The sequence below is a fragment of the Ictidomys tridecemlineatus genome, chromosome 2 (genome assembly GCF_052094955.1).
Source record: "Ictidomys tridecemlineatus isolate mIctTri1 chromosome 2, mIctTri1.hap1, whole genome shotgun sequence".
NCBI lineage: Eukaryota > Metazoa > Chordata > Mammalia > Rodentia > Sciuridae > Ictidomys > Ictidomys tridecemlineatus.
The window spans coordinates 205,171,664-205,199,179 of NC_135478.1; the positions used below are offsets into that span (position 1 = coordinate 205,171,664).

A 27,516-nucleotide genomic window follows, 5' to 3' on the forward strand; every position below is an offset into this window, starting at 1 on the left:
TTTTGAGAACATAGAAAAACTCTCATAAATCAATTATAAAAAAGGACAATAGTGCTAGATATTTTTCCAAAATAGATATAAATTGACAATCAGCACATGAAAAGATGCTCAGCACCATTTTTCATCAGAGGAACACATGCACACCACCGATGAGAATGTGAAACAAAGAAGTCACTTTGGAAAACAGTCTGGCAGTTCCTCAAAGTTTAAAAGCATATTACTATGCTCCAAAATGCATAGCAGAATACGTTCTGGTGCTCTGCAGCACAGAGGGATGACTGTAGTTCACAATAACCTGTTATTTTATGAAGACCTAGAAGAAAGAAGCTCAAAGGCTCCAAACATAAAGGAATGATAAGGAGAGGGAAATGCTAATCACCCTGATTTGATCTGCGAATGTTGTACGTACAAGTGTGGAAATACTGCACTGAGTTCCATTATAATGTATAATTCATACATATTAATCAAAAATAAACTTAAAGATTAAAATAAAATGCAGTTACCATATTATGCAGCATTTTTACTGCTAGATACACATATTCAAGAGACATGAAAACATGTCCACACAAAAACTTGGACATAGCAGTTACAGTAGCACTATTCATAATAGCCAAAAAGTGGAAACAAGCCAAAATATCCAACAATTGATCAATTAATGACATGTGGTATACAACACAAGGGAATATTATTCAGCAATAAGAAGAAATGCAGTACAGTCACATGCAACAACATAAATGATCCTTGAAACATTGTGCTAAGTGGGAGAAGCCAACCACAAAAGAACACATATTACATTATTCATTGCTGTATTATTCATCTATGTGAAGTATTCAGAGTCAGTCAATCTATATAGACAGAAAGATAAGTGGTTGCCTGAGACTGTTGAGTATGGAAGAACTGGTGGGTACAGTTAAGGGCTACCTTTTTCTTTTGTGGGTAATAAAAAATATTCTAAACTTGACTTGTGGTGATGAAAGTACAACTCTATGAAAACAGCAAAGGCCATTGAAGTGTATACCTTAAATGGGTGAAGTGTATGATATATAAATTATCTCAATAAAGATATTCACAACGAAAATTGTCTAATTTTTAACCTACAACAGCTTATAAATTGTGGCTGCTACTTACCACTACAAAACACCACTGGATTCTCCATTTGCCTATTTCTTCACTTGCAGGGCATCAAAACAGAGAAAGTTTCTCCAACACTGCTCATCTCTACCTTTCTGGCCTTTTCATAATTGCTTCCTACTTCTATTTCCTCTTATATAGAATGTCTGAAGCTCAAACACAAGCTCACCTCAATCCTAGTTGTCCTTAATAATAGCTAGAGCAAAGTCACACCCTGCTCACCCAGCCCTCTTGCCATGCCTACCCTTACTATGACCACCCACTCCTCCCACACCCAAATAATTAAATTCATCCTTACACCCTAAATCCTACCAACCCTGTGATTAAATCCAGATTTAGAATCCTTTGAGTCTAAGGTTACTGCAGACCAAATTTAGGGAGTGAGTGATACGGTAACCTCACATGCAAACTCTGAATCAAGAAATAAGGAACATGATGGCCATGTCCATTTTAGGCAACATCATACATAACACAGGAAGGATGAAAAGTTCTAAATATCTTATACCTTGGAGTCCACTTAACGCCTCATTGCAGGAGAAAGAAACAAGTCCTCATATCTTTCTAAACAATAATTTACTACGTTCTGGCACAATAACAGAAATATCTTAACATTTGCTCTACTCAAGTACAAATCATCTTAAGTTCAACTGATGGGTATTCTTAACCTTGGTCTGGAAGAAATTTACACCGAGAAATTATCATAGTAACAAAAGTATGTATTGCCCTCAATCTGAGTTCTTTATTAAATAAGTAGTGTATTTTTCAGAGAGTTTGAGAATGGTATTTCCTTTTAATATAAGGAAATATTCAGAGCAAGAGTGAATTGCTTATAGCCCATGAGCTAAAATAATCTGACTTAACTGCCTGGTGACAGCATTGTGAGTAATGGAAACCTGATCTAAGAGAGAGTTCAAGAATTAAGGTAAGTTTCATTGGATAGCACTGCTTATTGCTACTTTTATCCCTAATTTCTATATTTCCTTTCATCCTGGGCCTTAGGCCAGACCTGCTGGGAAACTAGAAGAGTAGAGAAACAAAACTTGCTTATCATAATCTCTTTTCAAGCTGTGCATGGAGTTACTGCAGTTTTAGTTCAGAAATAGGTGGACTTTAACTGCAGGAAGCAGGTCTATTTTTTATTCGGTTCTTTCAAATCTCAGGCAGAGAGGGTTTAGGAATAGAGGTTGTTACCTTTTCAACTTCTCCAAATTAAAAAAAGAAGGAGAGAGAGAACTTTTTTAATCCATTCAATTCAGAAAACAAACCTTACTTCATTCATGTAAATAAATTTACTTATCAATAATACATATTTATTACATTGTATTATGAACACTATAAACAGATATAAAAACAAGTTATCAGTGAAAAGATTTGGATGGAATAAATAATTATAAGAAGTCTATTGTGTCTATTTGTAGTAACTGGAACTTTTTTCCTCATACTGAATAATAATGAAGTGTTACTGAAGTAAAATGGGTGGCATTGTCACCTTGCACATACACGGACTCGTACACATAATATGGAAAATGTCTCCTCTGCTGTTTATTTGCTGTTCATTGGTATTAAGATTTTCTTCAATTTACAGTTTCTTTCCCAAAATATTTTTAAGTCATGTAGCCATCTTAGGAAGGTTGAGTTAAAAGTAGGAATATGAGGGGTAGTGAATACTAGGAAGATGGTGGAATGGAGCAGTCACTGCCCTGGTGGATCTGTGGCATGAACCAAGAAAAACCAGACAGGCAGCTTTTCAACAAGGTGGGCAGATGATCAAGGATTAGAGGATACTTTACTGGAATTTAATACTAACACTCAAAACAGATTAGGGACTCAGGAGATCTTGTATAATAAAGTAAGGGGGAGAGATCCCAGGCCCAAAGCTGTGACAGCAGCTGGAGGAACAAGCCAGAACAGTAAAGCAATAAAGGAATTAAAGGAACCTCCATTCCTAGGAAAACTGAGGGATATCAGGATATGGAGGGCTTAGAGATCAGAGACACTGCAAAAAAAAAAAAAAAAAAACCCAAAACAAAATAGTAAACTGTGTTGCAGAGTATGGGAGGGAAGCTGCCATGGAGAACTGCAGAAGGAAACATTTTGCAACTGCAATGCAGTGGGCTGGTAGCTGGGGGAGCCAATGACTGGCAGAGTCTGGCCTGAAAAATGAGCTGCATGACAGAGAGTGTGATCAGGAGAAAATGAAGCATGGACAGAGGTTTACACAGGGGAATACTGGTCACAGAAACCCACCTGGCTTCCTCTTTCCCCTCTAATCTGGCTGCTTGCAGGACCAGTTCAGATAGAAGTGTCTGTCTGGGTTGGGGAGATTGAATTAAGAGACTGTGTCAGAGACCAGGAATCATGGGGTCCTCAGGCAAAGCAGTGGGCAAAGAACAGGCTACTAAACCACACAAGTGGAACCCAAAGGAGATTCCTGGGATGCACTTTTCCAACATGGACAAGCAATTGCTGGACCTTGGAGGTGCAATGACTTAAAATCTCCAGACCAATAGGCACCCAGTGAAAAGACTGTAGCATACTTCCAAGAATTATGGGATAACATGAAAAGACTAAATTTAAGATTTATTGGGACAGAGAAAGATACAAAGATACAAATCAAAGGAAAGCACAGTATTTTCAATGAAATAATATCAGAAAATTTCCCAAATCTGAAAAATGAAATGAAAAATCAAATACAAGAGGTTACAGGACCCCACATGTAAAAATTACAAAGAGCAAGGATACATACAGTACAAGGATAGAATTTTAAAGGTTGCAAGAGAAAAATATGAGATTACCTACAGGGGAAAACCAACTCAGATCTCAGCTGATTTCTCAACCCAGTTTCTCAAAGATAAGAGGTCCTAGAACTGTACATACTAAGCTCTAAATGAAAATAGATGTCAACCAAGAATTCTATATTGAGCAAAAGTAAGCTTCATATTTGAAGATAAAATAAAAAGTTTCATGATAAACAAAAGTTCAAAGAGTTCACAACTAGAAAGCCTACACTACAGAACATTTTCAACAAGATATTCTATAAAGATGAAATAAAGGAAAAAAGTGAAAATCAGCAAAGTGAGGAACTACACAAAAGGAATAGTTAATCAAAGGAAAAACTGATTAAAATTAAAAACAAGAAATAAACCAAAATAACTAGGAATACACATCATATCTCAATAATAACCTTGAATGTTAATGGACTAAACTCATCAATCAAAATACATAGACAGGCAGACTGATTTAAAAAAACTAAGACCCAACAATATGCTGTCTCTAAGAGACTCACCTCATAGGAAAAGATTTCCGCAGTCTGAAGATAAAAGGATGGAAAAAAACATATCACTCACGTGGACTGTGTAAACAGTAAGGGTTTCTATCTGCATACCAGATACAGTGGACTTCAAGCCAAAGTTAATTGGAAGGGACAAAGAAAGACTTTACATACTGCTTAAGGGAATTATACATCAACAAGACATCACAATTGTAAATATTTATGCCCTAAAATATGGAGCCCCTATATACATCAAATAAACATTTATCAATTTCAAGATTCAAATACATCACAACAGTATATTACTGGGTGATTTAACATACCTCTTTCACTACTGGGTCAACCTCCCAAACAAAAACTAAACAAAGAAATTATAGAACAAAAAAATATAATTAATAATTTGGGCTTAACTACATACATAGAAAATTTTATTCATCAATCAGTGAATAGACTTTCTTCTCAGCAGCACACAGATCCTTCTCTAAACTAGACTATATCTTATATCACATGGCAACTTTAGCAAATACAAAAAAAAGATACTAAAAAAGATAATTCCCTGCATTCTATAGATCATAATGTAATGAAATTAGAAAACAATGATATTTAAGCAACTAATAAATTTCTGATGTTTAAAAAAGAAATAAATGATAAAATAAAAAATAGAATATTATTTAGCCTCCAGGTGTTAGAGTAGCTTCTATTGAATGACGAATGTATAGTAGAAGATATCATTGATGAAATAAAAAAATACTTGGAGGTAAATGAGAATATCAAGGCAACATATCAAGCTCATTCATTAAAAAAATAGGTCAATGAATAAATGACTTTACATTGCATCTCAAAGCCCTGAAAAAAGAACAAATCAACACCAAAATTATTAGAAGACAGGAAATAATTTAAATCAGAGCTGAAATCAATGAAATTGAAAGAAAATAAATAATTCAAAAAATCATCAAAACAAAAGGTTGGTACTTTGGAAAAAAATAAATAGAACTGATAAACCCTTAGCCATGCTAACAAAGAGAAAAAGATAAAAATCAAATTACTAAAATTCATGATGAAAAAGGAAACATCACAATGAACACTACTGAAACATAGAAGACAATTAGAAACTATTTTGAAAATTATACTCCAATACAAGAGAAAATCTCAAAGACATTGACAAATTTCTACAGACATATGACCTACCCAAACTGAATCGGGAGGACATACACAATTTAAACAAATTAATTTTAAGCAATGAAATAGAAGACAACATCAAAGCCTCTCAATTAAGAAAAGCTCAGGACCAGACAGATTCTCAACCAAATTCTACAAAACCTTCAAAGAAGAATTAACACCAATCTGCCTCAAATTATTCCATAAAATAGAAAAGGAGGGAACCCTTCTAAACTCATTCTGTGAAGCTACTAACATCACTCTGATACCAAAACCAGACAGGCACATCAAGGCAAGAAAACTTCAGACCAATATCCCTGATGAACACAGATGCAAACTTCTCAATAAAATTCTAGCAAATTGCATCAAAAACATATTTAAAAGACAGTGTACCACAATCGAGTGGGGTTCATCCCACGCATGTGAGGTTGGCTCATCCTATGGAAATCAATAAACATAATTCCTCACATCAACAGACCTAAAGACAAGAATCATATGATCATCTCAATAGATGCAAAGTACAGCACCCCTCATGTTCAAAACACTAGAAAAACTAGGGGTAACAGGAATATGCTTCAACATTATAAAAGCTATCTATGCTAAACCCCCAAGGCCTACATAATTCTAAATGGAGAAAAATTGAAAGCATTTCCTCTAAAACTGTAACAAAACAAGAATACTCTCTTTCAGCACTTTTATTCAGCATTATCCTTAAAACTCTAGCCAGAGCAATTAGATAGAAGAAAGAAGTTAAAGGGATATGAATAGGAAAAGAAGAACACAAACTATCACTATTTGCAGGTGACATGATTCTATATTTAGAAAATCCAAAAATTTCCACCAGAAAACTTGTAGAACAATTAATGAATTCAGCAAAGTAGCAGGTTACAAAATTAACACCCATAAATCAAATGTGTTCCTAAATAACAGTGATAAATCCTCTAAAAGAGAAATTAGGAAAATTACCCCATTCACAATAGCCTCAAAAAAAAAAAAAAAACTTGGGAATCAATCTAACAAAAGAGGTGAAAGACCTCTATAATTAAAATTACAGAACACTAAAGAAAGAAACTGAAGGACACCTTAGAAGATGGAAAGATCTCCCGTGTTCTTGGATAGGCAGAATTAATATTGTCAAAATGGCCATAGTACCAAAAGTGTTATACAGATTTAATGCAATTCCTATCAAAATACCAAGTCATTTTTCATAAACCTAGAAAAAACAATGATGAAATTCATTTGGAAACATAAGAGACCCAGAAATAGCCAAAGCAATTCTTAGCAGGAAAAGTAAAGCAGGAGACATCCCAACATCAGATCTTAAATTATACTACAGAGCCATAGTAACAAAAGCAGCATAGCATTGGCACCAAAACAGACACATAGACTAATGATACAGAACAGAAGACACAGAGACAAACCCACGTAAATACAGTTATCTCATACTGGACAAAGGCACAAAAACATACATTGAAGAAAAGATAGCCTCTTCAACAAATGATGCTGGGAAAAGTGGAAATCCATGTGTAGCAAAATTAAATTAAACCTCTCTCTCTCACCCTGCACAAAACTCAAAGTGGATCAAGGACTCAGACAGTAGATTAGAGACCATGTGCCTAGTAGAGGGAAAAGTAGGCCCAAATCTTCACTCTGTCAGCTTAGGAACTGATTTCCTTAACAAGACTCCTAAAGCACAAGAAGGAAAATCAAGAATCAATAAATGGGATGAAATCAAATTAAAAAGCTTCTTCACAGCCAAGGACACAATCAGTAAAGTGAAGAGAGAGCCTACGGAATAGGAGAAACTCTTTACCAGCTGCACCTCAAAGTATTAATCTCCAGGATATATAAAGAACTCAAAAAACTTAACACCAAAAAAACAAACAACCCAATCAATAAATGGGCTGAGGACCTGAACAGATGCTTCTCAGAAGAAATACAATCAATCAACATATATGAAAACATGTTCAAAATCTCTAGCAATTAGAGAAAAGTAAATCAAAACTACACTGAGATTTCATCTCCCTTCAGCCAGAGTAAATTATCAAGAATACAAGCAACAGTAAGTGTGGGGAATAAGGTACACTAATACATTGCTGGCGAGACTCCAAATTGATACAACCACTATGGAAAGCAATATGTAGAGTCCTCCAAAAACTTGGAATGGAACAACTATTTGACCCAATTATCACACTCCTCAGTTTATACCCATAGGACTTAAAAAATAGCATAATTCTGTGACACAGCCACATCAATGTTTATAGCAGCTCAATTCACAATAGCTAAACCATGGAACCAACCTAGAAGCCCCTCAACAGATGAATGGATAAGAAAATGTGTATATACACAATGGAATATTATTCAGCCTTAAAGAAGAATAAAATTATGGCATTTGCTGGTAAATGGATGGAATTGAAATATTATTATGGTAAGCAAAATAAGCCAATCCCAATGAACCAAAGGCTGAATGTTTTCTCCGATATGCAGATACTAATTCACCATGGGTGTGGGGCTACGGAAAAATAAAGATACTTTGGTTTAGACTGAGGAGAGTGAAGGGAGGGGAGGGAGTATAGGGTTACGAAAGATAGAAGAATGAATCAAACAGTCGTATCCTGTGTGCATAGATGTAGAATTACATAGTTTGTATAATCAATGTACAACACAAAGAATGAGAAGTTATACTCCATTTATATATGATGTGTCAAAATGCATGCTACTGTCATGTATAACGAATTAGAACAAGTTTTTTTTAATTCTAAATTAGGAATATGATCTGTAACTCTTCTTAACCAGCATAGGTATCACATTAACTCTTGCAGTTGCTAAAAACAAATAAGAGTTAAGGGTACAAACATCCACTCTCCATGTTTAGAACTTCCTTTTGGTACATGATTGTCTAAGACACCGAACCAAGGTGCCACGGCAATCTGACAACTGGATGTAAATAAACCTCCATTACTCTTGTTAGATTACTATTTGATTTTTTAAAACTCATGTTCTAACATTTCCTCTTGCACCACAGTGGGTCATGCTATGTACATCATGGCATGCTTACTTCACTTTGGAAACCTCCATTTTACAGGTTAGTCTAGCTATCAAGGAACAGCGCTTTGATTATATGAAATCCATGAAACAAAAGTACATGTGTCATTAGAAATGTTTTGTCACATGCTACAAAAATCCCAAAGTAGAAGGACATAAGCAAAACGGAAGCTTATTTTCTTCTCACAAAAACAAGGTTTAGATATAAGCAATAGAGAGCTACCTCGGCATTCCCCATCTTGTTCCATCTCCCTTCCTCCTCCAAAAGGTGCACACAAGCTTTCCCCTTGTGGTCCCAGGTGAATACTTGAGCTCCAGTCAGCACATCTGAATTCCAGTCAATAATAAAGTGCAATAGATAAAGAGGACTCTTCTCATACATTTCATACAGCACTTTGATAACATTCCCATCCCATTGGTAAGAAATTACTCAAAAGTCCACACCTAGCTAAAAGGAAGTATAAGAATTCTGTTATAAAATAGCACAGCCAAATATCTCAACCACATATACAAAGATATGAATACAGATATACAGAGAAATGAGGGAATTCTAACTTTTCAGCATCATCTCCTTATCCTACCTCTAAAGTAGTACCATGCTGGAAAAAAAAATTATGGCCTGCAAAGACTATTGAGCCAAAATGGTCTACAGAGCAGCATGCCTCCACAAAAGTATACATAAGTATAGTCTTACATTTCACAAATATAAGAATCCATTTGTGAAACGATCAAATTCCACAAAATGTATTTATAGTTATCCTGATTGTAGTATAGTTTGAAAACTATGGGATTATATTGCAAAACTTTAATAAAAATACCACTAAGAGAGTAGAGCTTTGCCTTGATAAGACCATTCCAAGTTTGTAAGTACAACTTAACAGCTGAGAGTCAGGTCAGAATGGTCTCCCTGTAGAACAGATTCATGGACCCAGAAATTAGAGGACAAGGAAGACTCAACATCAAAACGATAATAGCAATGTGAAAATTGAGACCATCGCATACTCGTTAAAGTCAAATTTAAATAGGATTACATAAAACTGATGAAGGATTTCTTTAGCCTCCATGTTCCCTCTAATAGAAGCTGAAATTAAATATAGGTCTACTTACATGGCTTGGTGGATTTTTAAATGTATTTCAAATTTATATTTTATATTGAGAATTTAGCTTATGGTCAGAGATATTCACCACACTGTAAAATTATTTGGAGTTAAAAATTAATGAAATATTGTTTAAAGCACTAAACAGGAAACTTCCTATAAATAGGATCTGTCTCAACAAAATAGGCAGGAGAAAGTGGTAGGACATGACCCTGATTCAGGGCAGAGGGGAGCTGCAGGGTTCTTGCTACAAGGGTAGATCCAGGCTGTTCTGCACAACTGATGAAATGATTGAAGAGTCCACTAATCTATACAGAATCAAGACAAATCTTGATCAGAAGAGAGATCACCTCTAAGAGGAGTGAAATAAAGAACAGCACACACAGAGGACAAACAGCCCAACAACTTGGGCACAGGGGCTGACACAGCTTCTGCCCACATGGCCTTACCATGTCCAGGGACTGGGCTGGTACCGATCACATGACCTTTGGCAACCAATCAGATGTAAGCATGAGTTGGGTCAAGAAAGCTTTCTTAAAGAGATTAGCAGATGGCATGCACTTTGCCTTTCTCCTTCTCAGTCAATGGTGAAAGGTACAGTAGCTAGCTTATAACCACAAGAATGCAAAGCACACATTAAGGATGGTGAATGAAGCACAGAGGAGAAGCCCAGGTTACTGAGGCTATCTTTGAGCAGCTGCATCAGCCTTGGATTATGAATTTATAGATATGTTAAAATGGGGGAAGAAAATGAACACCTTAACCTGTGTAAACCATTGTTGATCTGCTACTAATGATGAAGTGAATCACTCACTGATTCAGATAGAATTTGGTGCCCTAAAGTAAGCTCTTGAGGATAAACTAAAATATGGAGTTGTCTGAGTGAGGATACACAACCATCCATGGAAGACCCAGACATCCCTGCTGCCATATAGAGGGTTTTGCTAAGTGGAAGCAGAACATGTCATCAAATTGTGTCTTCACTCACTCTGAAACAGAGACCAGGAGCTCTAGACAGGCTATGTTTTAAAATGGTTGAGACATTTCAAAATGCCAGAATTTTATAGTTGGCTCTTGTGATTTTCAGACTAATCTCACCCCACCCCCAAATAATAAAAAAAAAAAAGATAAACTCAGACTAGAGCAATCCAGGCTGCTTGCTGAGAGAGAAACTAATACAGTCTTACTGAAGCACACTCTGCCTTGAGCAAGAAATCTAGATATACTGAGAGTCCCCAATTAGGATTCTTTGCAGGGTTAAAAAAAAAAAATCAATTGCCTCTGTACCCCATATTGAAACTCTTACAAGTTGTAGAGTGGCAGCCTTGGCAGAAATGAGGTTGGTGATCCTGGACTTGTTTAAGCACATGCCATTAAAAGTTCTCGAGCAGGAAAAAATTTAAAAGAGGCTCATCACCTCATCAAAGAGGATATTCCAGATTGCTGCAAAGCAGCAGCTTTTCAGCTGATAAGGATGTTCACCACACAGAAGCCAAAACACAAAAATTCTCAGGCTTCAGAATTAAAGAATTTTGTTTTAATTTTTCACACTTTAATCTATTTGATGCAACCAAACCAAAAACCTACTAAGTTTCTGAGAGAACCAAAGTGCCAAAGTAAACCCAAACCTTACTGGAAATAGCCAGTGACTGGATCAGTCCTAAGACAATCAATTATCAGTACCATAAAGGAGCACAAGAAAAATAAACAGGACCATAAACACAGAAAAACTCGGGGTTGGGGGGGGGGGAGCAAGATCTCTAAACTAAAAACAGAGTCGCAGTTTTTTTAATTAATAAAATTGAAATATACATTTGAAGAAGTTGACAAAAAAAGAGGTTTAAGAAAAAGACATTGAAAAACAAAGAAAAAAAAGATAAGAAAATTAGAAGATTCAGGGAATCCAACATGCACATCATAGACCCAAAAAGAAAAACTGAAGATAGAAAAAAAGCATTAAAGAAATTGGTTTATAAAAGTTGCTCACAAATGAAGCATGTGTGCCCAAATAAAAGTGCTCATCAAGTTCTTTTGATATAGACTTCTATCAAGACATGTCACTGCAAAATTTCAAAATATTAGAAATGATGAGGATATCCCACAGTGCCCAGAAAAAAATAAGCAGATCACAGTCAAAAGGGCGGGAAAGAGATAGCTACAGATTAGAAACCGGAAGCAATACTTCAAATTCTGAAGCAATTATTCCTAGCCTAGAATTTTCTTTCTAACCAAGGATCTAGCCAAATGTGCAAATGGAAATGAAGACATTATCAGACTTGTAAAATCTAAAATTTTAACCTCATGTACCTTTTCTCTAGATATGCCAAGGCTGTGCTCCAACAGAATTGAGGAAATAAACAAAAATAAATAAAAAAGAGTATTTGAGGTACAGGAAACAGGAAACGTAATACCAAAGAAAAGTAAAAACCTTTTCAGAAATACCAATTTGATAGAATATCTAATATGTATGAATAGAAAATAATTTGGGACTGAATTATTGGTAAATACATAGAAAACTAAGCAAATAAAAACATTTTAAAAGATATTAAATCCAGAGGAAACAAAAAAGTTAAGGTAATCAGAGTTTATTATGGGACATATGCACATTCATAGTAATACAAACAGTGAATAGTGACTTAGTCAAAATAATGATCAACTATACTATGAAAATGGAAAGCTAAGAATGCCCTTGCTAGAAGGACTAATGGAGAGGAAAAAGTTGAATCTTCATATTTCATAGGGGAAAATCAATTGACTCGTGGGTTTTAGTGATGTAGATAAATTACAGGAATAATTAAGTCAAAGTATTAAAAGCAGTTACCTCTGGGCAAGAGGAAGTGGAGGGCAGAAGAAATGGGCCCTATCATCATCTTTAGCCAGCTGCACATTAGCAAAGTTACCTGTTAACAAACAATGTTAACATGTAACTTGTAACTTGTTTGTTAACATGTAACTTTGATTAAAAACAAATTAATTAAAATTTAATAAGCCAGACATCCTAATGGAAAAAAATGGACAAAGTTCATCAAGTCATTTCACAAAATAATAAATATTTTAAAACTCAATTTCACTAGCAATTGAAAAATGTTTAATGAGATACTTTTTTCTGACTACTGTTATTAGTGGGAAAGTTAATGTTACCAATTATAACCTGTTTGGGGGTACTGTTATACATAGAATCACCATTATGCCACTGATGGAGTAGAAATTGATACAATCCTCAATAGGTTCTTTAGAGTAACTGCAAAAGTCTTAAAATATTTATATGCTTTGACCTTGTAGTCCTAGGCATTAGAATTTATCCTAAAGAAGTAAATCCTAAAGAATTACATATGAGGGCAACTAATTTTTACCACTTTATTCACAAAAGGAAAAACCTGGAAACAACTAATACATCCCATAATAGTAGAATGTATAAATTCAATATAAAATATAGTATCTTGTTTTTATTAAAAATTATGATATAGCCCTGAAGAAATCATCACATGTATTTTAGATTTTAAAAAATAGTAGATTATGGGCTGGGGTTATGGCTCAGTGTAGAGTGCTCGCCTAGCATATATGAGGCCCTGGGTTCAATGCTCCACACCACATAAACATAAATAAGGATATTGTGTCCAGCTACAACTAAAAAATAATTCAAAAAAATAGTAGATTACAGTTGGGCATGGTGGCACACACATGTAACTCATTGACTCAGGAGATTGAGAAAGGAGAATCACAATTTTGAGGCTGGTCTCAGCAACTTAGTGAGACCATCAACAACTTAGCATGACCTGGTCTCAAAATAAAAAATAAAAGGACTGGAGATGTAGCACAGTAGTATAGCTCTCCTGGGTTCAATTTCTAGGACCCCACCCCCAGAAAAAAATAAATTCCATAATAATATCCCTATCAGGATTGCATTTTTGTTAAAAAATAACTGAATACTGAATAAGAAAAATATATGTATAAAAACTTCTTTTAGTGAATCTGTGTAAAACACCTAGAATAATACCCAGTTTGGTGATGACTAGCTATCATCATGTGTAATTTCTAATTTTTCTACAATGACTGCTTTTTTAACACAGGCATTTAAAACAACAAATAGAAGGGATAAATTGGAAAAAATTATGATATTCAAACAGAATACAGGAAATCTTTATGTGCATGAAGCCCATTAGAGTCCCTCCAATAAAAGATGATCTTGAGAACCACAATGAAGACAAAGACTACCGAAATAACTGCTCTGGAAAAGATAGACAAAGAGGGAGAAGTAGAAGAGAATTAGAAAGCAGTCACCCCTGGCCATCAGAGCCCTGGGAGGAAATAGATGGAATCATTGAACTCACAGGTGGAATCATTACATGCAATCATCAGACACCATTTACAAAAGTGTGGGCAAGGCTTGGGGAATCTGCAAGGACAGGGGCAGCGTCCCCAGCCAGAAACAGCAGGATGCAGCTATTGCACTTCAGCTGGAAGGACTGAAAAGAGAACAGTTGCCAACACCTTGAGAGAATAGCTGTCTGGAGAGGATCCATGTCAGGAGCTGGAGCTTTGGGTAAAGGAGGCAACCAGCAAAAAAACAAGCAACACATAAAGGTCAGACTACCTGTGCAGAGACGAGCACAGAGAAGGGTAGAGAGTGCTTCTGGAAGAGCAGAGGTGAAAATATTCCACCAGGAGTCCTCCATCAGGCATGGGTTACGTTAGAAAAGAATATGCTTGTGCCTCCTCCCTCAGTGCTTCTAGCTGTCACCCTAATCCTGGCAGGATGTATCAGATATCATATGAAGGAAATATTCTGACACATGCCTAGTGGTCCCTAAATACCTGATCTAACTGGCCTTCTAATTATCATTTCATTCATTTCCTCATCTTATGGTAAAAACCATTGGTATCATTTCAGTCTCTTCTACTTGATGTAAAATAGCTTCTCTCAGCCTTCTCCTTCAGTTTTTTCCTAGCTACACTATCATCTCTCATCTTTTCATGGATGATATTGCTCCTGCTGAGTGGAAACTTTTCACACATGAATGATGTTTTACTGGCTACACCTAGCCTTGTGCATGGGACCAGAACATTCCCTAGGTCAAATTAAACTGCACCAATCAAAACAACAAAATCTTAGTGCCTTTAAAAATAAAATTTATTTCTCTCTCACTCCACTGTAGCTAAGCCAGGGACCTCAACTCAGAAACCCAGCTAACAGAAGACCCTGCTCCGCACATTGTCCATGATCTCAGAGGCAGGGAAAAACATGGGGAATTATGCCACAGCTGTTAAAGCTTCTTCCTGGAAATGACTCACATCAATTACTTCAGGGCACATTTTATAGTTCAAAAGAAATCACATAGCCAAGGCAGGGTTTGAATGAGCAGAAAAAAAAAAAAAAAACAATCTGACTGATATTCCCAGAGGGAGAGAAATTTCATTTTTGATCAGCCCTAATGACTAACATGTTTGTTTCAAGATTATTTTTTTCCACGTTCTTCTTATGGGACCATAAAATTGAAAAAAAATAAATAAAACTCCTCTATGAGGTCAATAAATTGTCCTCAAAGTAGCAAAGGTTATAATCATTTATTATAGGTGTCAGCAAACATTTGAAACTACTATACCAAGCTGAAAGATCTTTTAGAGGCTGGACAGGGTCAAAAGACCTTCACAAAATAGTTCCTCCCTTCAGATTTCTCTTGAATGGAATAAATATTAACACTGTCAGTCACCCCAGAAAGCAGCAAATCATGAGCAGAAAATGTGTCCATAGAGATTAAGCCATAGAATAGAAAAAGGGGTCACATTATTCTTTCTGATTTAGGAAGGTGTGGGAATGCAGACTCTCCTCTAACAATGGAACTTTCCTACTCACTCTGTGGGTCTCAGTTGAAATGCCATTTGGATGACACCTAACCTGCACACTTTCTGTAGAATAGTACTCTGCACCTCTCTCTTCTGCTTAATATGCCTCATCTTCATAGCACTTGTCACCATCTGTGTCTCACTTTTTTCTTCTGACCACTAGAATATAAACTAAGGGCAAGAATTTTTTATATGTCCCCAGGTATCAGAAGAGTGCTTAGCAAATAATAGGCATTTATTAAATATTTATAAATGAATGAATGACTGTATGAGAGCTCTCCTAGGTGTTTGGTAGAAAGGCTAGCTTTGACCTCAGAGGGATCCAGCAATAAGACCTCTATCCCTAGGAAGAAGCACATGTGTAGGCCTTAGTCTCATGGACTCTGACTACACCCATATTGAGCATCCCATTTTAAGAATTTCTGCAGTAAAAGTCCTTATTAAACATTTCTTGATTTAAAATATTCTACTTTATTCAGTGAAGGATAAGGACACCATTATTTGTGTGTATGTGTGTACGTAGATATAGATACATACAGATATGGATATGTATACAATGAATATATGATATGGATAAATAAATGTGGACGAATGCTTCACCGCATGATCCATACAAATGGCTCTGGACTGGAGCCGAGTCAGCTCCCTTAGTCCTGTACCATTCTTCTATACTCTTCCTAAGATCTGCTCAATTCTCTGGCGAGCCAATAACTCAAGGAGCACTCCCTGACCCAGCATGGTGGTGCATGCCTGTGATCCCAGCAATCCTGGTAGCTGAGGCAGGAGGACCTGAACCTAGGCTAAGGGCACGCCTGGTATTTTGCAAACTTTCTCTATTGTATATGTTATACTCTGAGCTCCAAGAAGTCAAGAACCAGCTTGACACCTGCTGTGTATCCACTGTCTAATGCAGTGTCTCCCTTTAGAATGTGCTCTATTAACATATGTTAAAATTAAAATTAATGTGGTGAATGAATGAAGAGGAACTATGGTATCCTAAAGGAAATGAATGATCATATCAGATATTGTCGACATAATGAATAAATAGTTCCGTTACAACATGTACTGTCTCTTTTCAGATATATGGAGATGCTTCTGACATCTCTGAAATAGAAATTTATTTTAAAGAGTTATTGAACTGAGTAGCTGTCTTAAAATTTCATATTTTCTCAGCAAATGCTAAAACTATTGCCACTATTATCTGGAAATTCCAGCAAATGTTTTGATTGTGTTTTTAAAAAGAATCTTACATTTGAAAAAGTTGGAAAATTAGTGAATTAAAATAAGATGCAGGGCTGGGGATGTGGCTCAAGCGGTAGCGTGCTCGCCTGGCATGCGTGTGGCCCGGGTTCGATCCTCAGCACCACATACCAACAAAGATGTTGTGTCCGCCGAGAACTAAAAAATAAATATATATATAAAAAAATTCTCTTTCTCTCTCTCTTTAAAAAAAATAAAAATAAAAAATAAAATAAGATGCAATTAAAATCATATGCATAAAGGTATGAAGTAGGTTGTGCAAGTACTGATATTAAGTAAGCATATGAAGTTTTCAGAAAACTAATTCAATCATGATCTTGATTGACTCAATATAAATGGAGAAGGAGATTCTTGTTAATTCTTCTCATTGACTATATAGATTCCATTTCCTCTTGATGAGAGTCTCTCAGATGCCTCACAATTCAATATTGTCTCCCAATGCAGGTAACAATCTCCTTCTCCCCTCCAACATAAACATGCAAACACACAGCAGCAGATTCATGGGTGCTCTCACATACGTCATAATCAAGCACAAACTCCTAAAGGTTTTGCTCTATAAAGTGAGAGATCCAGCCAGATGATCTTTAAGGTTTCCTTTTAAGTTTAAATTTTATAATTTTCTCATAAATCTGGGTGTAATTTTATTGTTACTCAAAAAAGTATATTAAATAAATCAACTATTATATGGTCAATCTAAAATTATTGTGAAGTCTGTGAAAATAACTCTGTAGATAATGCATGCCCACACATTCTTGCCTACATCAGAACAGAACCCAGACTTTTTTTTGCCTTTTTGGAGAGATGGGAATATTTGGGCTTGAGCAAGCTACTAACAAATTTTGTAAATGTAATGGAATGTTGGAGTAAAACAATCATGAGCACAAGTTTGGAATCATACAGCCCAAGATTGAAACCTTATTCTCTGTCACTTATGATACAATTATTCAGCCAGACAGAATGACAAGAAGAAATAGAATACCAGCACCTGAAAAAAAATGATTATCTGTAGAGGATCTATGTCATATCACTTATTGGACAAGTGATTTAAGCTTTCTAGGGCTATTTCCTTCACTATAAACTGGAAGTCCCAATACCTACTTTATAGGATATACATAGTGCCAAGCACTTAGGAAAATAAATGGCACCTTCCATATACCATCACAGATATTTTGGAATATATGTAAAATTGGAACACCTTTCCTGGTCAGTTCCTCCATTTTTGAGCATATTTGAATATAGAACATATTTGCTAGTTTTGGATCTTGAAATGAGTAATGGTCGTTTTTAAGTTCCTTATCAATTATTGATAAATGCTTAGTTCTTGATTCAAATATTATTCATTTATTTTATATATTGTTTTAAAGAACACTTCTCTGAAAACTGGGATGAAAGTATACTTTGTGCTCTATGGCAGTAGTCCCCTAGACAAGCACCTGGTGGACTTTAAGAGGAAGAGTCCTTTCCTGGTTGTCTGACATCCTGCAACTAAGAAAGAAAAAAAAAAGTCCTTTGAAAGTTTTTTTTACAAAGAAGCCCAATATTTGAACGAATGATCTTATCCAGAAGACAAGTTCCATATTTATATCTTGTTAATTACAAGATACAGCACGCACAGGGAGGCAAGATGCGGGTTGCTAGTACACTGTGTCTCTAGTGGAGAATATGTGAAGTCTATAGCAAGTTAATTTAATTTTTATTTGGATAATTGACTTCATGTAACTGGAGACACAGAAATATATGGAATTAATTTAAATGCTGAATACTTATATTTTCATGTCTCAAAGTAGAGGATTGTTTGCCATTGTCTGTTTCTTTTCTCTTTCTCTTTCACACGTGCACACATTTTCATTGAGAATTCTACATAATAGCCCATAAATCCATATGTACAGGAGGTTGAAAGCTAAAATTTTCTAAGAGACAATTGTACATCCCAGGGATGTTTCTGCAATTGTGCTATTGAGGTTCTAAAATTTGAAGCCACCACTGGAAGCTCCAAATCACATAAAAGGATTTCATTTACTTCATTCTTTTTGCAGTAGGCTCTGGCCAGACTATGCTCATAGGAGAATCAATCTGAATTCTAACCCCAAGGATAGAAATGGAAAATAATAGAGCAATTTTTCCCTGGAGGAGAAAGCTTTTGATCCCACCACCTGTAAAATGCTATTTCTTCTGTTCTTTGCAGATTCTGATTTATCCAGCTACAAAAGACCTGACTCTCAAAAGTAGATGAGGAAGAAAGGTTTATCAAATACCTGATGCTTCCCTTTCCTGGACTATCTGCAGTCCAATGGGCCTCCTTTAATAGGTGAAAGTACTTATGTCAGTTAAGAATAGATCCTGGGTTTATTTTCAGCCCAGGGCTTCTAGTTTGCCCTTTTTCTGATACTTACACATTTGCACTAATGCATTCTGTTGAAGTTTTCTAACATTTGTACTCATTTAAACAACTTCCAGTTATTCCTCTACTACAGGGAATAGATTGCTAAAGGCAATTGCATATAAAGAAGGTGAGGAATCCTAGAGAACTTACAGATGGAAGTAAGCAAGTCTAACTTGCTACACTCTGCATTACAAAGAATGTGGTCATTTTACCAGAGCAAAAGTGTGTCACTTTAGCAGAGTAGAGGGATTTCATAAGACCTATTGGAAGAGGCAGCAAAACTGTATTAAAGGAATATTTTAGAAGGAAATAAAACATTTTCCCAGTTGTCTAAATTTAATAGTTTTGTGGTTTATCATCAATTCTATGTCATTGATTATTATACAGCTGGGTTTTTAATGAAATGTTAAAATTTTCAAATATAAGATATTTATAAACATATTAGATAAAAAGTGAAAAAGCCTTCATTTCAGTATTGATTTTAGTGAGTGATAGCATATTAGAAAGGTTGTCTCATTCTAAACATTAATGAGAGCAAACCATGTTTTACAAGGCTCCTACTCCATTATTGTCTTTTTTAAATGCAGTTTTTGTGTCTCATATGATGTGCTGGTTGACTGTATTGTCAATTGATAGGTACATAATGTACCATATAATTATGCATATGACATACTCAATTACAGTGAGTTATTTCTCATACACTGTCTGCAATTTATGTCACCTAATTGCTCCATTTAGAAACATAGCTGTATTTCCATAAAACTGTGGTTCTCATCACACAATTTTAAAATTAGGTATTGGGTAACTACTGGGCACAATAATAGTAGAAATATACTAATATCTGTTTCTATATTAAAATAAAAATGTATGCTTATTAACATGGGCATATCAAATCTATAGATCTGAAACTCCAAAATGGTTGGTCTACTTAAATCGAATGAGTAACTGATTGAGCATGAAACAAATGGGCCATATGTGCTTACTCAGTGTGTATACATGTAGAACTAAAGTTCTCCACCAAGGTAACTGACCAGAGTCTGCTACATGGATGTTTGATCAAATCAGGATTCACAGAGTAAACACAATAGAATACACCAATTTTCTACCCAAATATTGTAAATGCAATAGTAATTTTATCATTAAATACATGGCTATACTTCAATGTTGTCTAAAGAGTAGTAATTACTATTGCTTTCCTAACCTTAGGTTGTCAATATAGTTAAGATCATGTAAATGTAGCCTTGTACTTACTAACAAAATTTAGTGGTAAATGAAGAAGTATGTATTTCCATTTATGTAATCCATGGCAGTGGAACACTCTTTAAAATCTCTAACATTTACCTTCCTTTAAAAATCAAGTAAAACTCTGCTATATGTGGGGTATGAATATGGTAGGAGAACAGACTCATCTGGCTGTCATTTATTCTTTCAGGCAAATTGTCCTTTCAGAAAAGAAGTGGAAAAAAGCTACTTTCAAGAGAGTACACCACTGTGACAGAAATTTGGGGATCTAAAATATAATCTTAGTCTCTTGATTGCTGCTTTCTATTCTTTTCTAGTCTGGTATTATATTTAGCTTAGGATCCCTCAACTTCACCACCTTGCCCTAACCTCTGCCACTGCCCACCTCCTATGTGTCCTGTTCCTATGATGGGATCACTTTGGAACCATTATTGTTTCATTGGTCTTTATTCAGAAACGTCTGCTCACTGTTCACTCATTCAACATATATGTATTTCATGATTGCTATGTATAATTTTTCTCATCATCAAGGACACACAGGATGTGGAGAAAAAGGAACACTTGCACACCATTGGTAGGATTGTAGATTGAGACAACCACTATGGAAAATAGTATGAACTTTTAAATTTTTTTTAAAAAATTAAGTTACCATAGGATCCAGCAATGCCACTTCTAGATACATATCCATAGGAAATGTAATCAGTATCTCAAAGAGATGCCTGTACCATCCTGATTTTTTTTTTTGTAGCAGTATTCACAATAGCCAGGATATGGAATTACCAAGGTGTCCATATACTGATGAATGGATGAAGAAAATGTGATCTACATACACAACTGAATATTATTCAGCCAATAAAAAAAATGAAATTTGCCATTTGTGCCAACATAGATGTACCTAGAGGATAGCCCACTATGGAATAAGGCAGACACAGAAAGACAAATAATGTATGTTCTTGCTTATATATGGAATCTAAAACGTTTAACTCACAGAAGCAGATAGTAGAGCAGGGATTTCCAGGGGCAGGGAGGAAATGGAAATGTGTTGGTCATAGGGTACAAACTTCCAGTAATGCAATCAATAAGTTCAGTGGAATTTAATGAACATCTTGGGAACTGTGGGTTTTACTTTAAATTGGCTAGAAGTAAATCTTCAGTGTCCTTAGCACACATAAAAAAAAGTGAGTGGGGTATCTGATGTGTTGCTTAATTTGATCACAGTAATCATTACATGATTTATATGCACATCAAATCATGCACAATGTGTGTCCATGAAACCATGTATATTCATAAAAAATGGATACTTTGACTATGTACAAGTTTCATTTGTCAGTTATACCTCCATAAAGCTGGAAGAAGGAAGCAGAAACTTATAATGTCACATTTCTCTTAGAAATGCCATCTCTACCAGATACCACATCACTGAAGCTGGGGAAAGAAGGGACGGGGGAAGAAGATAGAAGTAGTTATGAGTAGAGACAGAACCCCAGACCCCAATCTAGAACACTGAAGAAATTGGAGAGTAGTGGAAGGCATGAAATAATTATTTCTGCTGCTGCTGGCTGACTCTATCCTTTTTATCCACTGACTTTCTGGGACAGATCTCTAGCACCCGCTGGAAAAGATCCGAGTGTCACACTTACCCACACCCTGGATTTCCAACACTAGCCATAACGCTAAATGTCAGATGGTAAGCATCTTCTATTTTCAATTTTATCTTTAAACCAAAACCTGAAAAAGAACTGAATCTTCAACTTGTTTTATAACTTTATAAATTTCCAATTGTCTAGGCACAATGTAATATAACACATTTAACATTAAAAGGCTTGCTTGCATTACATTGACTTCAAGATCCTGGAGTTCTGCCTGAAAAAAAAAAAGTATCTACTAAATATAAAGAAACAAAATATATAAAGAAAAAAAAAGTCTGGACTAAATATAAAGAAACAAAAATATCAGGACTTTGACCTTTTTTGTGGTAGGTCACATATTATGCCTAGTAATTATATGAATTAAGCTGATAGTTTATATATAACAGGAGATACATCTTGTACCTGATTTGTGGACTTCATTTTTTTGAAATAAGCTGTACCCATTTACCCTGCTAAAGCACACTGGTATTCTAAAGAATTGATATTTTGAGAGCTATCCTCACAACAAACATAGAAGTTGAAGCATATGAGAGTAAAATTTGAAAATATTTCCTGCAGTCAAAATGATTCCAAGTACCTTTAAATGTCTTGAATGGACAGCCTCAGGACTGTAGCTGCTGGTCCACAGTCTGGCTTTACCAAGTCTGTCCTTCAGGAGCTGGGGAAGGTACATAGCCATCATCACCCCAATTCCTGGCACTACCTGTACTCACTCCATGAGAACTAAGAAAGTTCTTCCTCCCAAATCATGGCCTTGGGATTATGGCCACTGGTGCAAAGATCTCTGGCTTCACCCAAGCCTATCCCACAAGCCTAGGGAATTCCCTTCCTTGTTCTACATCTCCAGAAAACTTGCTGCTAGTGCCCTAAGCCCAGAACCACCAGCACTTAATCCATGGAAACTTGGCCCTTGGGACTGCAGCTGTTGACTCAGAAAGTCCTAACAGCACCCAAGTTTGTCCCTCAGAACCAGATGACCTCAAAAACCAAAATGTTGGAAGGACCTTCTGGAGAGTCTAAGAGTAGAACCATTTCTTTCATCTTCCAATTTCTGGGATTTATTGGCATTCCTTAGTTGTGATCACAGCTCTCTGAGCTCAACTTCATATTACCCTCTCCTCTTTGTATGTATATCATCTCCCTTCATCTCTATCTTATAAGGACACATATGACAGCATTTTGAGCCCAGATTTATAATTGAGTTTTTTCCTCATCTCAAAATCTTCAATTTAATGACATCTGCAAAGACCCCTTTTCCAAGTAAGGTAACAGCTGAAGTTCTTGGGTTTGTGGCTTGATATCTTTGGATAAGCATTATTCAACCTGCCACAATATCATTTTCTCATATCTCACACAAGTTCTTGGTCTACCTGTGACTCAGTAAAAAAGATAAACAATATGCAATTTGTCACTCACCAACAAGTCAGGTCCCAAGTTCACCTATTTGTAAGTCCAAAATAACAGAAAAGAAAAGTGTAATTTTGCAGGCCCCATTGCAACTTAAGAATGTCAGTTCTTTCAAAGTTTTATATCCAGTTACATCTTTGACCTCTTTGTTGCCAGTTATGTATTCATCTATTAACTCATTCAACAAAGATATTTGCCTACTCTTTGCTTGGAACTCTTTGAGAAGCTAAACAAAAGCCCCTGCTCTCATGGATCTCATATTCTAAAGATGACAACCTCCAGAAAATATGCTATCCGGCAGTTGAGTTAGAGAACAAAAGCCAATAAAAAGGTGTAGAGACTATTGAACTGGATGCCATAGTATCAGAGGCTCAATTCTGCCAGCAACTTTAGGAATGCATTTGAGAACTATCTACCAAAAGGATAAGACCTTGGATAGTTTATTCATGGGACCCCATCCACCATCAATGAAGGGTTGCCTCCTGACATTAACTCCCCCACACCCAGAAGACTTCATTTGGGTGTAGTCTGAGTTGGCTCCTGCCAGTCCAGAGATGACTCTGGAGCACTCTAAAAATATAACACTGGGATTTGAAAGGAGACTGCCTGCCTGCGGAACTGTCCACCAAGACTGCATATGCACTAAAGCAGGTTGAAGGGACATAACAGGCTCTCTAAAAGCCTCTGCCACACTTACCTTAGCAGCATTTACCACATCCTCCCTGCCTTTTCACCTATTCCATATGATGCAGTTAGGAATACTCAAGAAATACTCAAAAACCACACAAACACCTACACAATTTCAATGAGTAAAACAGACCCAGAGAAGCTACATAGTATGTAGACACCATCGCCACCTGTTGGTGAAAAATAGAATTGACACGTTTTCACTCTGAATTAGAAAATACTGATAATTTGAACATTTGTAAACAGAGGAATTTCTATAATTCTTATCTCCCAGGAATTCTAAGAGTGGTAAATGAGATAATTTGTGAAAAAACACTTTTTCTATTATAAAACATTATATTAATTTCTTTTTTAACAAATGTATGTAAGGGATTTAAGCCTCATATCTGTTTCTACCCCAGATTAAATCTTAGTGCATTACAGCCAGAAAAACAGCAGATAACCTAAAGTTTATAAAAATGCTATTCTTTCATTTTTGCCTTCTGCCTAAAACATCCTTTCTGTGATCTTCACCTAAGATTCAAGTCCAGTTCAGATGTCAAAGAAAATAGATCATTTCCTTCCTTACACTCCCTTTGAATTGTCACTAGTTCCACACTTAATATATCACATCATGGTTAATTGTAAGCAAGCCTCTGGCCTTACTCAGTATTGAACTTCTTCAAAGCAAGAGCTAACACCTGATTCTTCTTTGTATACCTCACATGTAGCATTATATTTGGCATATAGTAGGCATTCGATAAACGTTTGTTGAAATTGTTGAATTAATTTGCCATCAAATAACAACAGCCTCCTTCCTACTTAGCTATGTCTCACAGCAAGCAGCAAAGCCCAGCAGGGTGGAAGAGATGAAGGGAATTCATCTAAAATCAATTTATTTGGGGAGAAATTGTACTGTATTCAATGAAACGATTCAGTTTCATCTTTTTATACATAGCTTCAGAGCTATACATGACTATAATTTTATGTCAAATATCAAGTCCCTTAAGTCATGTGGAGATATATTACTTTCTTGAACATGGTGTAACACTATAAAAACAATACTAACAATCCCCCAGGAACTAAATTCTGGAGTTATAAAAACAGAAAACGCTAATGGTTCACTTCATAATGGCTGGATCTTGTACAGTTTGGGAAAAAAAAATCATACAAACTTAAGATAATGCATATGCACATGAATTATCAGTTTTAAGAAAGACATTCCTTCAAAAGTGGGTGAAGGACATATGATTCATTTTGAAATCAGTAGATTCCATTCCATTTAATCAGTACAAATAAGAAGACAACTCAAGATTGCTTCGAGAGGACTTCATGAGGCCTCTTCCTACCTTTTCTAAAACTAATGAAAATGCTTATCATATGTCAAGCCATGGTTCAAAAAAAAAAATACGTAATTCTGGCTGGCTGATAATTCTGAACTGGGGAAGGGTCTTGTGGAAATGAAACATCCTCATAGACCAGAACAATGCCCAAGTATGTTTGGTTTAATGTAGCTATGCTATAGATCATGTTTCCTTAAAAAATGATGAACACAACTGGCAAATAGAGTTTACAAAACTAAAAAAGAAAAAATTCCCTATGAGCTTCAGCAATAATCTGCTGTACACAAATAGCCAGAATTTGTCTCATTCACTTGCAGGAACATTTTAATGCAGGCAAAGTCAATGCCTGTAGAGAGTTACCCCACCTGAGAGAAAGCCATGAAGGAGCTGGCCTCCTAGTTGCTAATCTCCTGTTCCAGTGCCTTTATCTGCTGCTCGGAGTCCAGAGGCCTCCGCTCCTCAGCAAAGCCCCTCTGATTCCTGACCACACACCTTAAGCCTTTCTACAAATCATGCCAGCCTGGTCACACCCTCAGTCTCCAACTCATATTTCTCCTCCCTGCAGTTGCTAGTCTCAACCTGGCCTCTCAGCTAATGTGCTACTGTCTCCAAGATAATAACATTTATTAATAGGTTTCTCTACTGACTATCAATCAAGCCATTCTAATGGTACAAACCGCCAGCTCCACAGCAAGCCAGAGAGGAAGACACCATCCAAGGTCCTTTAGCACCTCCCACGTCACATAAGTAGTCTGTTGCTCCCCATTTCCTCAAGGGAAGCATACTTGGTCAGCCAGCAGAAAGATGGAGATTTTCAGGTCTCAATGACTTTCTGGGAACTTTCTGGGGGAACCCTAAAAGGTGATCTCCAATACCTGGCCCCTAAGTCTCCTTATTACTTTAATCCTGTGGAGCTTATAAACCAATCTTGTGGAAACAGCAAATTAGATCCTGAAAACTTGGAAAAGGATTACCATCAAGAATAAATTGCTAGTAAAATTCACACAATATTTTTTTTTAATCAAGTAGTATCAGGAGTGCTTTGGGAATAAGGGATATATACTTCCTTCTTTTCCCAGAATAATTAAAAAAAAATTACTTCTTTGTAAATGCAATGATTTAGGAAAAGTTATCCTCCCACTACAAAAAATAAACAAATAAATAAATAAGGAAGAAAAGAATATCCCCTTTTTTCTCCCTACAATCCTTTCAAGAGCTATAGCTTAGTCCTGGAGCGGATTGTATTCTCTGAAGCCACATATTTATCATCTTTCCTCCTTTTTCCTTAACTGCTTTCTTCACATCATCTTTTAGAACTTCCAGAAATAGCTGTACAGGAAACAGAGTTCCAGGACTAGTGGGAACTACCACATCCTGTGTAGAATATTCGCTCAGGTCCAGGACCTTAGCACCCACATCCTTTCCACAGGACACAGTAGCCCTCTTTGCCTATGGCTAGAATAATTCTAAAGAGAATCCCTAATTATACAACTGAAGAGTCCAGAAACAGCCCAAGCTCAAACACAGGGAAATAATTATCCACTCACAAACAAGAACTCTAATTGTAGTTTATAGAAATGAAATCAACCAATTGCATTATGACTTTCCAGGAGAAGACTGCAAACAGAAAGAAACCAAAGAAATCCTCATACCCAAAACTGGTCCTGATTACCCAGCATTGTCAGGTGAGCAGTACTCTGCAGCCAAGGGACACACAGTTACCTGGGAAGTGAAGACCCACTCATCAAGCCTCACTTTAGGGTGACCTGGAATAAATACTACCTTCTCTGAATCCATGCTTCCAAACATTCTTTCAATAATATAATTGAAGTTTGTAGTTCCCTCAGTACCAAAAAAAAATAGAAGCACAAGGGCACATGCATTCTATCATTATGGAAAGATATTTCCCTTGGGTGTGAATGAGTGAACCATAAATTTTATTCATCCTCTCTGCAAGTTGGGTTAATTTACGTCTATAACCATGATATTCTGATTGTTTCTACCTAGTTCAAAGCCGAGG

The 27,516-nt window shown here is 36.1% G+C and overlaps 2 long non-coding RNA genes across 2 annotated transcripts in view; one reads left to right on the top strand and one right to left on the bottom strand.

The window, feature by feature from the left end:
- The window catches only part of LOC144370323 (uncharacterized), a 38,418-nt gene extending 25,835 nt beyond the window's left edge, over positions 1-12,583 (bottom strand). Inside the window, exon 1 of the long non-coding RNA XR_013430301.1 lies at positions 12,524-12,583. This is a non-coding gene — a long non-coding RNA (uncharacterized LOC144370323). The remainder of the gene's footprint in view (positions 1-12,523) is intronic.
- Positions 1,797-27,236, top strand: LOC144370322 (uncharacterized). The gene is made up of 3 exons (XR_013430300.1): positions 1,797-2,053; positions 22,030-22,118; positions 27,107-27,236. It is a non-coding gene; the product is annotated as an uncharacterized LOC144370322 (long non-coding RNA).
- The last annotated feature ends 280 nt before the right edge of the window (positions 27,237-27,516 follow it).